Genomic DNA, 22,462 nt, shown 5'->3' on the forward strand with positions numbered 1-22,462 from the left:
TACACCGTATTTCGGTGCTGGCCGCGCGTTGCCGATTCACGCGTATAATCGGCGCGATTAATAAAGGCTGTCCATTTAACCGTAAAATAGCATCAGCGAAGGGAGGAGGAGGAGGAAGTTGCCGTCGTAAACGAAGACAGAACGAGACAGGGACGGCGCGCGATACCGTTCGCAGATTGCACCGCACGCGTACGCTTTCGCAATGGTGACCGCCGCGATGGCGCACCGTCAGCAAATTCCCCCGGCTAACAAACAACGCGCGCGTGCGAGTATATATGCGCGCGGATTCGCAAGATTTTCAAAAGCAAACAAGCAGCCGTGGCGGAAGGGATTTTTCGCGAATAACCCTTGCGACCCGCACGGCAGGTAATATACGTTCGTGGATATCAGATTCCATTTTGCCGTTGCTGTTACCGCTCCTACGTGAGGTCCATACTTTTTCCGTCTATTACTACTCGACTTGCGATTAGCATTAGCATAGAAATTGGCAGTGTGTGCTGTCAGTGGTATGTGTCCGTCGTAAACTTGGCGAATTCCGCCGCTGACGATTCTTGCAAAACGCGAAGCTAAAACTATTTTCGAAAGTACGGCGACGAATCCGCGGACAACGCGCGAGTTTTATATTTTCGATCAATAAGTAGTTCCGTCCGACTTCAAAATGATCGAGAGTTCGCCTAAGTTTGAAGTAAAAGTTTTTACACCATTTTCTTGGAAGTTTTACAAATTTCGTTGTATGCTGGTCTGTTGAATTTGATGAATTATCAACCATCTTTACGGAAACAGTATACAGCAGAATTTCGCGCGTGCGATAGCCAAACTTTTTTGCATTACACACGGCGAAATCTTATAAAGTTTATCGAGAAAAACCTGGTCGCACATTTGAAGATATAATTTTCAAAATTCGACGAGTTCTCCCCTGCGCGTTTTTTAAATTATTCTGTTTAACACACATCTATCTCAAGGAAAATTAAATTGGTTCCGGACACTAGGAACATGTCCCTTGTCAGTCAATTCGCCTAACAACAGACAAGCTCGAGCGCTGACGTCGATCGAACGGTAATACGATTGAACCGCTATGGAAGCGCATCGGCGAAGCTCTCGAATTTCTGCGTTTCCGCGAAAGGGTGATGCGATTCTATCCCGCCGGTACATTTCTGCGCCGTGAAAGAAAGCTATCGCGATCGCACGGCTCTCGACCCTTTACCGTCATCGTCTTGCGACCTTTCGCGCTCCTCCTCCTCCTCCTCCTCCTCCTCCTCCTCCTCCTCCTCTTCCTCCTCCTTCCAGCTATCGCCACGGCTTCGCGCTCCCCTTTTGCACCGTACGTTGCGCTACAAAATTCATCTTATTGCAACGAGATACAGTGGCGACAGATCGATATATCTCGTTCTCGGCAAGAGTTCGCAATCCGATAAACGAATGGCGAGAAAATTGCAACCGGCGTTGCGATGAAATAAATGGGTATAGAGATGGTTACGTAGACAGAGGAAGAAAAAGGAAGAAGACACACATCTCCAGATAGCAGAGAAGTACATGAGCGTGTTTGACGCGCGCGCGATACTCGTGTGGGCGCGCCGTCTCTCAGCGTGTACATGTACATATCTACCTCTCAAGTTCCTGCCAAAGAAGTGCGCAAAGTCGTACACTGACCGCGAAGGCGACGTGTAACTCTTAAAAGCTCTCGATTTCCGCGGGTTGCATCCAAGTGTCTTAAACCCTTCGTATATAGGTTACCAGTAGATTACAAGTTACCGGCGCGCGCATGCTACCCCGAGTCGAAATTTTTAGCCTAGATTAAACCTACAAGTTTTGTCGAATTTGAAGAACCAATGTAAGCTTTAATTCATATATATAGATATAACATTACATTGGCTATTGCCCTCCTTTGATACTAAAAATTGTTACTTATTGCCGTTTTTTCCATGTGGAAGCTCAAAAGAGTACCTACTGAGAACCTCTAAAAAGGCTCCAGGTTCTATAAATATGTATTTCTAGAAAATAAATATTCAAAATCACTTAATAATCTATTATCTCATATACTCTACTTGCATTTAATGTATGGATCTTGATTTCAATAAACAATATATTAATTATTATAATTTGCTTAACTGTAAATAGGCTACTATAAGCAAATATTATATAAATAATATTCACTTATCTCTTACATATCTATCTGCAGTTAAGTAAATTACATAATTAATGTATTGCGCTTATTGAAATTAAGATATGCATTAAATACAAATAAAGTAAATGTGGTAATAGAATATTAAATAATTTCAAATTATAGGTCAAATATGTAATAAAATATTAAATAAAATTTTGAATTTCAATTGTTTTTTGTTTATTCGAATAAATTTTTAGTTATTTATAATACTAAATATAATACTGAGTTGCACTTAATTTTTTAAAATATTTTTTGCTATTCATTTGTTATTATTTATTTTATATTATAACATTTATTATATTAATCTGAAATAATAAAAATTGAACTCAATTATAGATTAAATATTAATATTTTTATTGCTAGAAATTTTGATAAGATTTGGAGATTCAAAAGAGATAGGAGTTGTAAGAACGAAAGTAGGAATTGTATATTTAACATCAATAAAAATAAGGGTTTTCTAGGACAACAAGATTAAAGAAAGGCCAAAAGAAGACATAACACTTTCAAGATAGAACTTGTAGGTCAAGGAACATTATTAGAGGCACAAATAACCATGTATGAGGTTTATAGTAGGTTTTAAATTTCGACTCGGGACTCGCTATCGCTATATTGCTCCGCTAAGTTGATTTTTATCCCGCGAGACATATTTTCTCCTTCCTCGCCCGTTTCCTCCTATTCTCCTCTTTTGCAGTATTATCTGGTATTGTGCAGTATGGAGGATTAATCTTTTCAAAGTGCGCGTCTGATCGGCCGACCGCCAAAGTTTGTTCGGAAGTATAAGTAAGAGGAAAACAATTCAACTTCCTATCTTTCTTCCCCGAGCAAGTGAGAGGGAAAGAAATCAGCTTCCCACTTTCAAAATTCGCCTCCCTATCTTGCGGTGGATAGAATTATCTTTCTAAAAACCGTACGTTTTTGCTAAGAAAGTCCCGGCATTTCTCGCGTGTCTATTTTTCTTCATATTTTCTATTTTCATTGAAAGATTCAATAAAACCTAAAATTTTTGTGCAGATTTGTATTTAAAAGTTATTACGGATAAATTCTCGAACTGTTTAAGTAAACGCATTATATGTGATAAATTTATTTCAATTCCTTATAATTTTAATATAAATCACTCGTGTACTTGGATAAAAATAAATTACAAATTAAAAGTTTTTTAGAATTAATTAAAATACTTTTCCATTTTTTAACGATGTCACAAGTGTTTAATCCTTAGTGGCCATGACACAGTAAGACTTTTATAGAAATACGCATGCTGAAATACGCACAAGTTCGCTCTGTGGCACGTCTATTGCCATCATACGATGACACTAATAATCGTGTTTGTCGCACGAGGTTTCATTCCTTAAGCCTTTCTACACACCAACGGTACTTGTGACAACCACGCGATAACTAAGCGTGTACACTACGTTGTATTTGTACCTTGTTTTATTTATATCTTGATGAGGCTTAAAACAACCATGCTTAACTGTTTCTTGGTAGAACGCAATCAAACAGGATGAGGAAGGTGCTTTGATATGAAAATATATAAGCTATATTTATGTGATACTAACAATAACTCTATCATAATTATATCAGGACGCTTTTAATAGTTCTGTATTATACACGAAATTGGATCGAAGTATTTTGTCCTATTTAACCGAGTCACTTCGTGAGAAAAAGTTCTGTCCTCTGTTGCTAATTTTCTGCCAATTTCTAACAATGCTAATAATGCTTGTGTCATTGCATTAATTAAAAGATATATGAGTGTAGATAAAGGATGAAAATTACTTTGCAATAACATCATCTTTAATATTATATTAATCTTGCATAATTTTGTAAACAAGAAATTACGAGCATTAAAAAAGAAACTCTTTTGTAATATAAAAACACGTAAATAAGATTTTAAAAAAGACATTAATGGTTTCGTTAAAATTAAAATTAAATTTCACATTAACTGTCAATACAAGTTGCAAGACGATCCCATCTTAGCATTTTATACTCTGTCCTCTTTTTTTATATTTATAGAAAATATTACAACGTTGAAAGCATTATCGTCCTTAGAATAATAGAAGTGGAGCGTCATAAATTTTTTCCAGGAAAGACACCGAGCAATAATTGCCCCATTTCTCCTGACAATATTATCCAGCTTTCTAAAATGGCGTTGCGGCATTAACTTTTTAGCCGGACTCGATGAGTTCATTACAGGGTTGCATAAGGCGTACGTGTCGCGTAATGCGGCCGTTACGGTGGACGACTGCTCGCAATGTAAACGTAAACACGGCCGCACGCGTAACTGTAATATATGATTTCACATAAATTACACGTCCAAACGGTCGTAGCACGATCACGTGCGTCTAGAAAACCTTGGCGAAATGACAGAATCGTTCCGCAAAAATCAAGAATTGCTCTTTGCGCGACAGCAATTAATTTCAGCGCTTTAAACGAGTTGGTCTAAATGCTCTACATACGACAAAAGGGCCTTTAACTTTTTCCGATAGAAATTGAATTCGTGAAATCTGCACTGCAAAACAATTAAGTGATATTAAAAGCGTCACGAAGGGTGATATCAAAGCGGTCCTCGCAGCGATTCTTACACGTTCCACATCCGATCAAAGTATAGAAAAGTATATGACACCGTTCTTTATCGGGCGACATCGTCGCTGCGATTAGAAGACGCTCTCCTAACATCGTATTAAACGTGACTACGCTTGATCAACCGAAATGCATCGGGAAATACTGTCATATCGGCGCCTGTGTGCGCGACACAGACGGAAGCCGTCTGGTTCGAAGTACCTCACACGCTCGCAAACGATTGTTATCGATCGACCGATGGGTGCACGTCGGTTCGTGCACGGCGGAAACACGAACGAAGACGACATCGCGGGTGATGGTACACACTCGTTGTCGTCGTCGTCGTCGTCGTCGTCGTCGTCGTCGTCGTCGTCGTCGTCGTCGTCGTCGTCGTCGTCGTCGTCGTCGTCGTCGTCGTCGTCGTCGTCGTCGTCGTCGTCGTCGTCGTCGTCGTCGTCGTCGTCGTCGTCGTCGTCGTCGTCGTCGTCGTCGTCGTCGTCGTCGTCGTCGTCGTCGTCGTCGTCGTCGTCGTCGTCGTCGTCGTCGTCGTCGTCGCCGCCGCGTTGCGACGCGCTATATGTCGGGGCCCCGTAGCTACGGGGCAATCGAATTTTCATCGCCGCGAAGGCGAGCCTTGAATATTCATACGGTCGGACGAATCCCCGGTACCTTGCGCATGTCCTTCCCCGTTCCTCCTGCCATCGAGTGAGGACCCGGAGCGGTTGGGATCCCGCGTGCGTTATCGTGCACGTAGGTTACACGCCTGCCGAGTAATCGCGAACCCGCGCCCGCACCCGCTCCTTCCCGGCAGCTGAATTTAAACTGATGCGCGCTCGAGGGTGCATGATCGCTCGGGGCTCCAACGGGGCAAATCGAATATTCGAGGGGAGAGAGGGTTTTGCGTCGTCGACAACATACTGTCTCGAACGGAGTAACTTTCAACGACATCGCGCGGAAATACCAACTATGACGAATCAAGGCAAATGACAAACGGATTTTCATCTTTTGTCGCAATCAAAAATTATCCTTGTTTTTTATTTTCTTAAATTTATCAAATAAATGTAATTTAATGGCACATAAACTCAGCTATTTTTTAACAGATACGTACACATAAAATATGAAAACAACAAATACACGATCCAAAAGTTAATTTTAAAAAATCGCAAAAAATTCTAGATGGCAATCATAAACTTAATTCGTATATCAATATCGAATAAAATAATAAATATAAGAGAACAAAATCAATTATTTCTCTAGAAATTTCTGAAAGGCTTTTTCTCAACCAAGTGCCTGAAATTCGAAGAATAAATAATTTTACCAAATAAAATTTTTAATGTAGGCTTGTTTGTTCACCTCAATCATCGTTAATAGCTCAAGTTGAATATCGTAACGCAATTGATCGTGTGTTGTAATTGAAATCTGTTAACCGTACGCGTATTGAATATTACACGACGATTGATCGTGTATTGTTAAATAGCGGCGATGGTGGTTCTCCAATAATTCCGTATTAAGTAATTTATCCACGCAGACTTAGTACTTCGACAATAAGCACAGCATGAGAGCATAAAATCGATAACCGCCCGTGTTTGTGTAGTATATGAAAACCTATTGGGTTGATCAAAACGTTTATTCGCTTTTCCTCTCTATATGGCTCATGAACAAAAAAATAAACTTTTTGATCAAGCTGATATTTTTTAACGAATAAACAATAGTGTTTTTTGTATCTAGAAATTCCGAAGCGGATTTGGAAACGATTTTTCATCAACAAAAATGTTAAAATATCTGTTATCTACGAATAATAAATGATTAAAAATCGTATGCTTTTTGATAAACTAAGCTTTAAGGGAAAAAATCGATAACATAGTCTCCCTCTAATTAATTTCAAACTTTCACAAAATTCTGAATTTTTAGAAAAAACATACAACGTTAAATATTGAAGAAATATATTGTCTCCAAACTGACGGTAGAAATCGGTCATCCAATTAAATCCATTAAATAATTGAAATTATAATTATCTTTCAAACTTGAATTAATGGAAATAAATTGATATTAAAATTAATAAGTCTCAGATGTTCGTAAACAAATTCGAGAAATGGCTGATGTAAAAGTATCAATTTCAGGCAAACAAATCGATACGAGTGATCTCGAAACCATTACTGTACAGCTAATGCGTCAGACACACGCGTAAGAGATGATCGCGCATCTGACCTCAAGGATTCTCTTTCTATTCAAAGTAAGAGTGAGAGGACTCGCATACATACATACATGCGCGCTCGCGAGTATCATAAGCGGAGCGGAGTGAGCGCGCAAAAATCAGCCGCTTTTCAGCACACGGCGCTTCACGTATGCGGTTGTATTTGCAGCACGATGCGCATGCAGCCGTTAAATCGAGGGAATGAGAAAAAACGAGAGCCGGGAGGGGAAAAAAGAGAGAGACAAAACGAACGAGCGCGAGCGGAGCGGATGGAGGGCTCGCTTTAGGGAGAGTTGGACGAGTGTGCAAGGAGTAGAGGGTAGCACTGCCAGCTGCTATATATACAGGGTGTGCCCCGTAAAAAGCGATACGTCAGAGTCCGCGACGAATTCGCGGATTAATTACGCTTTGTAACGATTTCTCGGTAACTCGCTCATTTAAATCTTGGTAATTAAGTTCTGAACTAAATTAATCTGTTAAAATAAAGTCCATGCAAAATTAATTGAAAAGAAGATTTAGTTACCTACTGAAATTTAATCCGCCAGAATCCTTTAATATTCAACGTTACATATTATCCACAATTTAAATTTTCGCCGTGAGATAATTTGACGCCAAAGTTGTTCAAAAATACATTCTCAGTACTAATCCGCATTCTTCATGAGATTCGCTACACTGAATAAATTCAGATCCTATTACCGTTTTTCTTTTTATTATTTCAAACATCTACAATAAACTATTTTTCTCTTCCCTTTTTAAACAGCTCGAAAATAAATTTTATTCTTAATTTTGTATCACATTATTATGTCATTGATAGATTTATTCTTTCAATTTATAGAACATTTAAAAATTCGAATAAACAATAATTTTAAAACACCCTATATACACGTGTATTTTACCTCGTTAGAGAGACAAAGACGAAAGATTAAAAGCCAGCTACAAAAGGGAGACAGGAGATCCCATGCGAGTGGGGGTGGGAAAGATAACAACTAGAAGAGAAATGCTGCAGGCGATTAAGATAATTCTTCAAAGAATGGTACGTTCAACATATGGATCTGAATTTCCTTATCATTTTTTTAAGAAGAAAATGGAGATATTTAGTATTTTTTTAACAATTACGTCGATATCTTCAAAACGCGTCGATATTTTTTAATCGCACAAGATATTCACAATTTAAATATTTTTCTATAAAAGAAAATAGTTTAAGGGAATGACAATTAATATCAACATTGATATATTAATTGTTTTTCAAATAATTTATCTTATCAAATAATTAAGAATGTAATTGAATAAGCGAATTGCAAAGAAAAAACAGTTTGCTATTTTTATCGAAAAACCTCTAATTTATCTTTTATAAACCTGTATACGTAGATACATATATAATATTGATTCTTTCATCTAGATATCGTCACCAGCAGCAACCCACATCTTTCGCAGACATTTTAATCTGCAGAAAGATAGAGAAAGACCTGACGTACACGTTGGACTGCTGCCAAAGTTGGAGCCAATATCGTTGACCTAACAATCGCTAAAGCGATCTATTGAGACACGATGACAAAATCATGTACATTCGGTGTCATGGATGCTTTCACCTTGCTAGATAGATATTTTCTGAACAAATGCAACATATCATATTCGTGCATTATGGCTGATAAAAAATTAAATTATTTAAGAGCAACAACAAATAGCTAATAAAGATTAAATAAATAATAACTGTAGTGTACGGACAAAATTTATACTTTAACTATTACAATATATAAATTTTAATTTATTTAATAAAGTTAATAGAATAGATATACATATAAATATGCACATAAAATAAATATATATTTTAATTTTTACAGAAAAGTTTAATTAATTTCGTGGAGAAATTTAAATATAAACATATAAAATAATAAAAAAATAAATAAAATAATTTTAAAAATAAATAAAAAATATAAAAAATTAATTTAAAAAATTCACAAATATTTTAATTCGTCTCTGATTTTGAGAATTAAGAGCGTATAACTTTGCACAGTAGAAATTTCTAGTAAACTCTTTTAATATACTTATTTTTATAGAAATATGATCAAAATATAAATATATTGAAAATAATTCCAATAAAATATATTGGCATTCTTACAATATATTTAATTGAAATTCTGTATCTTCTCGATAAAATAAATTGCATAGTTTCTCTATTCAAAGAACGATATATCTGTTTAAGATTGTGCTAAAAGTGAAACAAAAATATAAATATATTTTTATTGTAGCACGTTGAACTTCGGAGCTACCTCAAATATTATTTTGCAACTGTTTTTTAATCATTGATAATTATAATACATGAATATGTAGACATAATGCATTTATTCTAAAGAAGTTAAAAGAAGTTAAAAGACGTTCATAACTCCAAATGTACGAAACGGCAGCAGAATTGCACAAGTTTGCATGGCGGATAGTTCGAAAAATAATTAATGAAGATAAGTTGTCTTTATAAGATGTATTTAATGTTCTATCTTTTCTTGAGTATATAGTTAACTTTAATTCATAGATTTCTAATCTAATTTTGTATACTTCCTAAATAAGATTCATTATAAATTTCATTAATTTTATGCAAAATTAATCGATATAAATAACACATAATAATATTTTAGTGCAATTGACATAATTATTTAATGATTATTTGGTCGTTTAAAATATAAATAGCATTACAAAACAAATAGCTACTAAAATCCGATAATCCAAATCCAAAATTAAGCAAATGTACTCAAAGTTGTTCAAAATAATTCTTGATTAAAGATATAAGAAATAGAATTTCAAAAATTAGACTTCTTAGTATGTAGAATAAAAACTTGACTCATTTATTATCAATTTTATGCTAGTTTTTTTTCGTACCAATGCATAATTCTGGTAATAAAAATATAATCCATCGTGTACTAAACTGTACGGGACTTAAACGGAGTGCGTGGGAGGCATTCGGTTAACGGCACCGTGATGTATGGCAGACTTTCATCATTTTGTCTGTGAACTCGTGTATTTTCACACCAGCGGAGTTTATATCAAGCTGTAAACTGGTTGTAACGAGTGCGGCTTATTCGCGTTGCCAATGTTGTATCGCGCCGTCTACGAGTTCTGGGGCTTCCAAGTCGCGATGCCGGGATTTAACCAATCACGGTAGTTTGGGGTCGTTTTTAAAGTTAAGTCGTTTAGGTCGTTTACTCGGCAATAACTTTGAATAAAGTAAGTATAAGTAAGGCACGATACGTGTGAGCTTACAGGTCGACATTTCGAAATGTTGATATGCAGAGCAAACTTGACAACATTCACAATCAGTATCTTTCTTGTTAATCGATCAATGTCATGCAAACTTTTGTCGTCTCGAACAACTTGATGCGGAATAGTACATTTGTAAAGCTATATTACATCATTATGAATTTATATAAGAATAATTAGTCTCTTATTTTGCAAATGTCACATATCCAGCAAGAATTGAAATATTTCCAATTAAAGTGAACAAAATATTAAATGAATAAAATTTGACGCAAATAATGTTTATTAAAAACATTATGTCGTGTTTGCAATGCATATGCATTTTGTTTATCGGTGATTTGTAGAAGCTTTTTTGCTCGTCACAGTTTAAAGTTCACACATTCCATTTTCCACGCGATTCAATGACTCCTTCGCGCAACTATTTAAAAGATAATGCTACATACATAGCTAACCTTATTTATAAACTACACTTTTACTGCCGTGATAAAATACATTTGAGTTCTAGTAGCTATCTCAAGAATCCTACGCATTCTTCCGGTATTTGTGTTACTCGCAATATGTAAACTTCGATTTCGACATTATTTTACGAATATACCGATAACGCAATCTAGCTTTCACCAGGCACACGGAACAAACACGTCGCTACATTGGATCATTTACCATTTGGGTGTACACTGCATAGCCTCGTCGGAGCGCGAAGAGCATATCTCTCGAAGCGGCGACCCGCGGCTAAAAGACCGGAAACGACCGTATAGCGACCGCAAGTACGTCTAACGGTTCTCCCCCTCTCCGCTTCATCTTCTTTCATCCGCGAGTTCACGCTTGCAATTTTCCATTGCTCACTCTCTCGCGCGCAAGCGGTCGCTTAATCCCTGCGCGCTTCCAATCTGTCTGTTGTTCCGTGATGTTTCTCGCCTCGCAGTTACGAAATAAAAATCGCAGCGTGGTTGCGAGATATATTGAAGAGAATGCCGCTCTATTAAAATTGAATTTTTCACTAACTCCGGCGCAAGGGGGACAAATGTGTTTGAAGACAGCCTCTTAAACTCGGAATTAATAAAGAAAAGTGGCGCAATTCAGAAGACACTGAGACAATGAGCCTAATTGAGCGGAAGAACTCGATAAGAGAAACAAATTTTTTTTAATAAAATTGACTTTAAAACTGAATTAACTTGATAATATTTATAAAGAAAATGAAAAAAAAGTATTTTATATACGTATAAAAAACATCCCAGAGCTATTTAACTATTTTTTTTCATATGAATCGTTCGATCAATATATTTCAAATTGTTATTCTTTCCCAAAGCGACTAACATTTTTTTTCATCTCTCGTAAAAGCAATCCATTATCGCAAATGAAAAAACCTGACAATGCAAATTGTCACTTCCACTTTATGCAACAAAGCAAGTTCAAAATCGTGAAAGTTATCGCCCGGTAATCGAATTCGACGAAAGTGACGTGATAAACCGCAATGTATCGGAGTGCAAAAAAATCCCCTCAAGAATGCAGATCCATCGCGATCGCGTGACATGCACAATTACGTTCGTTATGCATTGAGAGTGCATCGGGATGCGGCATGCCGTGAACCAGAAATATCGGGTAATATTGTTTATTGTATTTCATGGCAACAGCGACGGAGTCGCTAAGAGACAAATGATTCGTCGGATGGCGCCAGGCACCGGTGAAAATTAATGTCTAGCATTTTGACCGCGTGATACACGAGCTCGGAATGAGTGTACCGCAAGCTCGGAGGCGTCTCGCTGACGTAAACGCGTCGAAGTAGGTGCACGGATAATAACTAGCGTATATCTAACTTCGCCCCGGCGTTTGGGGAAACTTGCTCGAGATCAGCGTAACTTACATGTACATCGATGCAAACACAATTCCGTCTAGACGGATGGACACAAACTATTGGTCCATCAGTTTACAGATTATAATCCACGTACAACGGAGCGCAGATAGATAGAGCGAACAATGCCGAAAAAGGAATGCAGCACGCATCTCTTCTATGTCTTTCAAAAATGTATACATCTCCATAACTAATAGTCCCGTTCGTACGTGAGCACGCATATTTTGTTGTAGGTATAATACTATCTCTCCCTAGAGTTTCTTTAAAAAGGAAAAATTTCAAAGAAGGAAATATTCTTACCTGAAATTTTCACATTCTTTAAAGAAACTTGAACTGAAACAGTGTAATAAACTTGACAGCAATTTTATAAGTTTTATAAAAATTGTTTTTTATAAATCTTTTAAAATTGTGATGTATAGAATATCGTAAATAAATATATATGGAATTATATACAAAATAATATTATAAAATTGTAATATATAGAAATAAATTTTGTGCTTGTTTTAGCAGATAAATGAGTATTTTTATCTTTCCAGATTGAGGAAATATCATAGTGCACACCCGCGATATGATAAAACAACATCCTACCAACTTATCATCTGTTGGGCTTCTTCGTATCTATTTTGGAGCTCCTGAATGTGCTATCGATCCACCCCCGTCAACATCAACAGCCATTAACTTTTTCTCGCCTACCTAGTAGGAAATGAGGTGTGCACGGTTTCTGAATAGATAATGAGCCTTCGTCTATACTATAGGCATTATTTAGCACATCTTGAATTTCAAAAACACCTTTCAAATGTCATTTCATGATATGGATATTAATGTCATGATGTTACATTATGCATTCGTTATCATTTATAATACTAATGGACTTTTCTGGGAATATGTGTTATAATGTGTTTGTTTCCAGAGAATTGCAGCATTATGAATAATAATAATAAATTTCAAAATCAATTTTTAGTCACGTGATTACTTCGTGAAATGTTTCAGCTATTTCTAAGACTAAATACATCTTATATACTCGTATCGTGAATGAACACAACCGCAATTCAAAATACCCAAAGAGAATGGAAAGAGAAGAAAGTCCGATCTCTCGGCGCCGAGCATTACGTATATCGGTACTTGACAGAACGTCGAAGAGAATCACAGAGCGAAAGCGCATGGCTGCCCACGTTACACAACATGAGTTCGGTTAAATGAGAGACAGTGGAAAGCATCGACGGTCCTGAACACAGTCGACTTCAAGGCTAACCATTCGCTCATGTACAGTCCTCGGCATAAACGTAGCGGGTTCTTACATTGACCGCTCACCGCATTATGTACGTCGGAGAACAGCGTTCGTGTTCGAACGTTACGACTAGAGATCTTACTTATTAATGTACAGGGTGTTCAAAAAACCATGTCCAAATTTTAGAACTATATTTCATTCGTCTCAAGTCTAACCAAAAAAATTCTCATAACAGCAAAAGAGAACCTCTAAAAAATCGACTTGTTACTAGAGATACTAGATTATCAGGCGCCACAGAACCGAGGAGGCAGACGGAGGGCTACGCCCCCCTGAATTTTTCTGTTTTCTTCAGGTATTTCATGACCGAAAATATTAAGCATCAAATATTTACATCAAAGGTGGAAAAATTGGTTATTTTTCTTTTCTTTTTTCCCTTTTTTTTTTTTTTTTTTTATACCATTTACTCGTTCAATTGAAGTACACTATATAACGAAGAAAGTTAAGCACATTAAGTTAATTAGAACAAAAAATCTGTACATATTTTTCGCACATTTATACTACCCACTGAGTGGCCTATTATATGGTGTTTGAATAGAGTTACATACATATACATATACATATACATATTATGAATGTATTATGTATCCCCTTTAAATTTTGCCCCCTCAGATAAAAAATACTTCCGCGGCGCCTGTAGATTACTGAAATATTTATGACGATATCACATTGATCGATTTCTCTGTTCGTATAAAACTATGTAAATATATATCTAGACAAATCTTCAAAAATAAAAATTTTACATATAATTATAGATTCGGAAATTTCCATTTTAAATCATAATATTTTAGATATGTTTAAAGATATTAAAATTAAGTTTTTACAATCAATTTACTTTCCATATGAAAGACATATTTTTTCAGTAAAGTTTAATGAGAAAATTTAAATTTTTTCACATTTTCTTCTATATGTCGTACAATTTTATTCGTGTTAATCAATTATATCCAAATTTAGTTATAAAAAAAGATCAAGCATAACATAATTATTTACATTCCAAAAGATAAACTAAAAAGCCGAGATGTTTTATTTTTACTTGTATACCAGTACAACAAAATAAATAAATAATGACTAAAATCTAGAAACTGCAAACTTCAAACTTTTGAAATTTATATACGCTCCAAATAATCAATATAATAGTGGTAATGTTTATACATAAAAATTGTATCATTCATTCTTCACATGCTTTAATGATCACTATTGTGTTGCGACTATCTCAGAATTATATATACTGCTTTCAAGAACAAATTTGCATTCAAAATTATTCGTTTAATTACGAATGTTCACATGAAACTGCCTACTTGGAAACGGTATAATGTGTGTTAATTTGTTCGCAATAAAAAAAAATATTCCGTAAATGATGACACATACAGCTAATAACAGGTTAATGTAACTGAATATTTTATGAACTCCAAATTTAATAAATATATGAATATCATACATGAAAAAGCAGACGAATTATATTTGGGAAAAAACAAGATGCGCTCATATATTGTATAAATGTATACTACATCAATTAACCTCATTAAACATTCATAAATGAGAAAATATGACCGTAAAAGACCATCAAAGAATTGTGCATTTTTAGATATCGTAATTTTCGAAATTAATGAACATATTAGCATTTTCAAAGAGAAATTGTACACAAGCATAAATATTTTGCATTAGTAAAGTTTCACAAATGACACTCACATTTGAAAACAACGTAAAATTTTAGGAATAATACTCTAAAGTTACAATTGTAAAATTAAATTTATGGTTTAATAGAAAATCGATTGTTTTCACGTAAAATATAAAAAGCGCACTGCAATAACAACTCTCGGATAAGCACTCTTCTACCAATTCACACAATCGATTATTTCTCATCTTTTTAACATATACAAGATATTCAAATAAAATCGTTTTCATTATAACTCAGAATCAATATTCCGAATCTATATTTCTATTTTTGCATGTTTTCAAAGCGTGGAGATCTTTTTAAATTCAATATATAAAAAGATAAGCAAAACAGTAATTAAATTCCAATATATATATGTGTACACTGTAAAAAAATTCGATAAATTTACACAACTATTGTGAGATGTAAAAAATACATGATAACGGAAATATACTAAGCAAATAAAATTTACGAAATTATGTAAATTTAAATTATATATTTAATAAATTTCTATTAGTTATCGTGTGATTTTTACATCTTAGTTGTGTAAATTTACCGATTTTTTTACAATGGATAGTAATCCACATAGGCCGCGTACTGAAAAACGATATTTTTTCTTTCAACGAACACGCCAAAAACATTTTAATAATTTGTTACTATTTTTCGTTCGCTTTTCATTGCGATTACATTTACATATTCAACGCATTAGGTGCACAAAATGTGTATTAAAAGTTCTACAGGTTTAAACTCGAATATAGTGTTTTCAGAGTATTAAGAATTCTGCAACTTTAAATTCTTATCGATTCGCTAAATTTCTCCCGGAAATGACTCTAAAATTTGCAGCATGTTTACGGGGTCTGGTTTGGATAGAATCTCTAGCGCGTTAAATTATCCTTGTATAAGGACACGTAACGTGCTCATGAAAAATGCACATCGCGCAGTTATTTCCCGTCCTTTCAACACGCACAAGGTGTCGAAACGAGTTCGTTTACGAGCAACGGGTCGGGAGATTAGCGATTCTGAACCACGAATTTTCCGTGCTGACGGATACAAAGGAAGGGATTTGCGGCAACTCCCTGCGCGCACCCCCCGCAGACTATTTCCTCTCCCTCGACTTCTCCCGTCCGTGTGTATACGCGATACACACCACACGTGAACGCGCGTACGCCCGCGCGCGTACGAACGTAAACATCCGCGTCCCCTGCCTTCGTCGTACAACCTATGCGCCTGCATTCTACGCGATAAAAGCGCGTCTTCCCTCTGCCAAAGTGCAGTGACGCGTTTCGCACCTGTTGGAATGCGAGAGAGCTGCCGGCTGCAAGGTGGTCGGAGGAAAAGTTTAACGTTCGACAGTGCCTCATGCATAGCTTGGGTAGCGCTCAGTTAAACACGGTTGTTGCACTTAAATATGGGTATCTATTCTTACACTGATTTGCGGTGGCTATAAGCGCGCGGATTACTGTCACTGAAATATTAAATGCGGCAATATTAGCGCGTATTTTCCCGATTACAGCTTCGACAAAACGTCGTCACACGCGCAAAGGCGCGCATGTTCTCAAAAATATATTAAATCGTAAATCGTATATTCTGCGATCTGACGATCGTGTAACTCCTGCTTATTACCCACGGTTTTTTCTATACCGGCGCGTGATTTACGTATCCCGTCCGCGTATCCCGGAAACCGACCTTTACACACCAATGCCTGGGAATATACGTGCCGAAAACACGGGAGCGGGAATAACTCAGGGGAGGAATCAAGATTTGCGCAAGAGATTTACGCAAGTCCCATTCACGTGCTCAGTGTCGTGAAACTCCATGGAACGAATGCAGTAGCCAATTACGCGTAATAAAGCAATGTGAAAGTCGACGACGACTTTTCTGTATTTAAATCCTTCTTGGTATCCGTGGCGTATTATAGCAATATTGTGCCGTGACAAGTTGTACGAAATTTCAGTATTTCCAAGAGCTGGCTACGCAACACCTTAATCTGTTTACATTTACGTCTATTTTTAATTACGCGCATTAAGCAAGATTTCATTTTAATATAATTACATTGGCTATTCCGGTCCCATACTACTTTTTAATGGCAAACCTTTTAAGAAATTCAAAAGTAATTTTACGAAAAAAAATACTAATTACTGTAACTTTTTAATTTTTATATATATAACAGTAACTAATTCGCAAATAATAATTCTGCTAAAGCAGAGCTTGAAATTTAATGAGGAATGTGATTTTATTTTTCCAAAATTTAATTTATCAAAAACATCTTATTTAAAGCTATTATTTGAAAACATCAAATTTCCAAATTGTTGAATCGGTAATTGAAAAACAAAATCAATGAATAAAAAATAATAAAGATGATATGCTCTATATATGCTGCATATTTCAAATTGCACTTTATTCTACAAATATCTATTTCGCGAATAGTTATATAGGAATGCGTATGATACAATATAGAGAAAATTCCGCAATTTGTTTTAATAAATAACAATTAAAATTAATCATTGCTAACGCACTAATTTCAAACTATCAGACACACAAATATGCTGCACGATGCCGCGGGTCGATACACACTATCGTATATCACATACCTCGCATAATCACCGAAAAAGCATCTGCAGCTCAAATGCGTACACGTATGCGTATTGCATTACACATTATCTCTTTCTTACAAATAAAAAATATAAACATACAAACTGCGCAGATATTCCGTCGCATTAGTTAACTACTCCCAGAAAGCATACCAAAATGCGGTTGTAAAAAGATCGAAATTTAATATCCAGTACTCACAGTTCGCAGCTGCAAACGGATGAAGGTATATCAGAAAAAATTGAGATTCACCGCTGTTTAACCTCAGCAGTCAGCAACCGCGCAGTAAGCACCCTCGATTCTCAATCCGACTCCATATCCAAGTCCTTTCTTATTTCACAAACATACGTGACCGACGCAACGGTGATTACGAAAACATAACCCCAATTTCACCGTAAATCTTTTGCACGATCACTCCCGTACATGAACTTTCATACGCCGACATACTCCGTGGCGTCGATACTCCGTGACGATTTTTCACGCGTACAGACAAAAATCCTACGGAAATTCTTATCACGATCGCTTCTGTAATACGATTGTCTCCGGATAACCGAACACGTCCGCTACTATAATCTCGCCGAAGTACAAAAATACACGCACAATACACTTATAACAACGCCGGTCGGTTCGCACGAAACAAACAATAAAAGCCAGTCGACTCCGCGAAGGATCAAGAACAATGACCGACGAAAACGATCGGACGCGAAAAAACACTACACACTTCGGAGAATTGTAACCGCCGTAAATTCGAAAAATCTTGCGTTTCATCCAACGAAATTTAGTACAATTGCGACCGCGACTCGCCCATTCTCGAACGCTGCGTAATCTCAAGCACGTATTCTCGCGAAAATCTTGCATTTCGGTTAACGATGTGGCATAAATTCGCCGAAATAGAGGAAGGAAGGCACGACGATCAACACACTCGCGCGCGAGTCAAACTCCATTATGTTAGTCGGCCAGCAGGGGGTCCAACAACGACCGACGAAAATGATGGATGGCGCTCGCAGAAGCGTACATCTATGACACTCGCGCGAAATACGAATTGCGATATAGAGGGATTTTATGGGAAACGGCAAGCGATAAAATCGATTGATGAAGATTATCCTGTAGATCGTTTATCGAATATGAACGAATAGCCGTGTTCAGGAGAGAAATTCGCGGCACAAATGAGAATTTACGAAGAACTCACGCTGGAAGCCACAATTATGTATTTATTGCCGTCATCGGTCATATGCATGCGCGTGTATAAAATATGAAAAAAGAAAGAAAGAAATTTGATTTGCACTTGTTCTTTTTCACAGCCGCACTTTTTACGCTTTCCGAGATAAAAATAATGTATGGCAAAATTCTTAGTACTATCAATACGTTTAACCTTAATTTCCAAAATTTTTATATACAACATTTTTGTTTGTAACTATTGGCAATTTGTTATAACAAAATTTTTAAAGTTTTATATGGCATGCCAGCGAATATATGTATATGAAACTGAAGTATTAATTCGAAAAAACTTTCAGAATTCTGATTTTACTTTTTAACAATTCTATAATTCCCGACAGATAAAACAAGCAGTTGAAAGCATTCCTGTGTAATTCTATAAGTATTTAAACATTCTAACAAAAGTTTAATGGATGAAAAATTACGATAGCATATTTTTCAAACAACTTATATTTTTCTAACAACAATAAATTAGTCAGAAAATCATATTTATAAATACCAACGCTGAAACTTCAACAGCTTTTGAAATCTAATAAAAAAAAATTATAAATTCTAGTAGAACAAATTTGTAATGCAATATAAATCTGACATCTCAATTTTTCTTGATCACAATCATTCGTTTAATTCATAAAAAGATTATACACTTGTTAAAACAAAAATCAAAACTCTCAATGGTTGAAGTTTTCATAAAATAATCATGCCAGCTTCACACATGCGAGCACAACTCCCTAATAAACGCTATGTTATGTTTTTATCATTACACGTGAATTGCATTCCTCGCGCGTATAAGTTGCAAAACGAACGGCGAACTATACAAGCGCGCCACGTACCTTGTTATAGCTTTCATGCACGCGGTATGCGGTTCACCGCGTACGTCATAATTTCATACTCGCCTATATACATCTATATATCACGCAATTACGAACGAGCAACCTGTACACTGCCGATAATCGCTCAGTCACGGGCGTCTAATAAATTCGTGCTTAAATTATCATTTCATACATTCGTACGTGTTGCGTATAAATATTTAAAACGTGTAATACCTCCCGCGCGCAAAAGAACATTAAAATATCAAGAGAACCTAACAACCTTGCAAACATAATGTAAGCGCACAAGCACCAGGATAATAAAGTATCGCGAACACAGTGAGAGAAGTACAGTCCAAACTTCGCTAAATAATACGACAATTTATACCCCGATTGAATGCCACGATATTTTAAGAACAAAAAAATCAATTTTATATCAGCCAGAGTATCTGCGGTGAAAAGGACATAGAGTGGTTTTGGAACTCTCTGTATACTCAGCACCGCAGGATTTCTCGTTCGGAGTGTACCTGGCCCACGCCGGTTTCTTACTCCTTGAGAGGTAATAACCTCCCCTAGCTTCCCGTCCCTCTGCCTTCACGCTCGATCGTTCTGGCAACCGATGACAGAGGCAGTGGTTCTGGTAGCCGTACTCGTTCTTTCGTTCGTTCGTTCGTTCGTTTGACTTGCTCGCCAGATCAGGTCGAAGACGAGTCACAAAAAGAAAAGAAGTTGGATGCTATAATGGAAATTCTAATCAAATACGCGATCGACCCGAGCAATAACACCGTTGCTGCATCATCTTTCGACTCAATCGTTGCCCTTCTACTAACTTTATCTCTGAAATGCTAAAAGTAAATACACACATATTGTGTACGTTCACCAAATACACTAAATTAAAAACATGTGCTAATAATTTGAAATCTTTCATCAAATCTTTTGCAAGTTTTTAACGCTGAATATTTGAAAAATGTATTTATCCTCTCTTTATTTCCTTTTGTTTGTGTATGTTTTTGAAAAGATAAGATCGGAAATTCTATTTGAAAAATGTAGGTTGAAAAGGATTAAGATTGAAAAAAGAACAAAAGAACTAAGCTAAGCAAGCACTATAATGTAATCAAATACAAAGATAAACAAAAAGTACGACCCTAAAGAAATTATAGTGCTCGGTTTGAATTGTTTTGTACAAGCAAATCTTAGAATTAATGATATGGACACAGACTTCCAAGAAAAGAAAAACGATGCAAGGTACAATCTGATAATGAGATGCAAAAAGAAGAAAATAAAATAAGTCACTCTATTTGCAAAGCTATTGATATCGTGTTTCTGTGCATTAGATAAGAGCAATTAATTTATCGTGTGATATTCATACCAGTGATAGCAAACTCGAAGGGTGAAAATAGAGATCGTAACGGAAATAGTAATCAGATACTGTAGAAGATAGTACCGTGCAAAGTGTCAAATGAAAGAAAGAGTGCGACGTTTTGTTCGCGTATCGACATCGGAATTTCAAGCGCGTGAGATTCCAGATTTGAAAGTGGAATTGTAGAATAAGCAATAATCTCGACAAAAGAGTAAAATTGACAAAGCGATAAAGCGAATGACCTCATATCAAGACCTCGTGCAAATAAAAAAATAGGAGTAATAGCTCTAATCCAATAATTGCTGTCACTCACACATTTCATTAATCTTGCATGTGACTGCTCTAAACCAAATGGAACTATTTCTGACACTGAATCACTTTTTTAAGAACGAGACGCTTAAATCTGAAGGTAATTAATTACATATCTATTTCATATATATGCAAATTATCACATCAAAAAATATTATATTGTTAGTAATAATTATTTTTTTTACATGAACATTAAATATCAAACATTAATTTAACATTAACGTAAAATAGCAAATGCAACAACAAATAATCAATAAATTTTATCAAGTAGAAGATTAATTTTCAAACGCGTGTATTGCTTTCGTGATTTCGTGATTATCAACTCTGTTCTCAAACTGCGAACTGTAACAAACTAACAAGTGTATTATAATATGATACTCATATTTATAAACACCTGTATCAATATCTTGTGCAATTTTACTGACTGAACATACGTATACGTTTATCTAAATATAAACAGAACATTCGTTTATTATTTATATATTATTGCATTATTAAAAATCGTTCTTGGCTTTTTTTCGATAAAGTAAAGTAAAAGTTTACTGAAAACTTTCGCGCCCTGTTGCATATGATTATTACAATTTAAAGCACACATTCGCCCATGCGATGACAACAGTCCAATGTTAAAATAATACAATCGTTCGCCGGTAATAACGGAATAACGCGCTGCATCTCATACATTAGAATAATATGATGCATACACGGTAATAACGGAATAGCATAGTCAAGTTCCTCGAGCATAGCGATTCGATGCCTTATAACGGCATTTAAATTATCCGTAGGGAAAAGCGTGTCGTCGCTTATTGTTCGACAGTCATTAGTTCATCTAATAATATCCATTCTAATATCTCAATTCGTTTATCTTAATAGAAATGAACTAAATTCCACGATATTCGTACCGCTGAAATCTTTCTATAAGAAAAGTGCTATATGACGCTGAACTAGTGGCAAATTTTTTTCATCCAACTCTTGCCAATCATTCAAGATGTAGAATCGCAAACTAAGAAAGAGAACGCGGCGCTTGGTTCATGTGGCGCTCTTATTCACCGTCCTATAAATACCCGCTTGGCTCCGTTCCGAGCCGTCTGCTTTTCTTCGTTCCTCCATCAGCGAAGTGTTCATAAAAGAAAACAAGAAAAAACAGAAATACGTTGTTTTGTCTAGATAGTTCGGTAATACAGAAGAGGAAAAATTTTGACAACGTAAAACTTATATTTTTCATTGGCGACTAGCACAAA

The 22,462-nt window shown here is 35.9% G+C and overlaps 1 protein-coding gene across 4 annotated transcripts in view; it reads right to left on the reverse strand.

Moving 5' to 3' along the window:
* LOC105670446 (semaphorin-1A-like) overlaps nucleotides 1-22,462 on the reverse strand; it is a 213,091-nt gene that overhangs the window by 181,610 nt on the left and 9,019 nt on the right. The window contains exon 1 of one of the 4 annotated variants that reach the window (XM_067358757.1): nucleotides 17,736-18,528. The exons of the other annotated variants lie outside the window; for them this stretch is intronic. The gene's annotated coding sequence lies outside the window, so the exon portion shown is untranslated. Of the gene's footprint in view, nucleotides 1-17,735; nucleotides 18,529-22,462 lie in introns of those variants that run through there. 4 annotated transcript variants of the gene reach the window in all.

This window comes from Linepithema humile, chromosome 1 (assembly GCF_040581485.1).
Source record: "Linepithema humile isolate Giens D197 chromosome 1, Lhum_UNIL_v1.0, whole genome shotgun sequence".
Lineage (NCBI taxonomy): Eukaryota > Metazoa > Arthropoda > Insecta > Hymenoptera > Formicidae > Linepithema > Linepithema humile.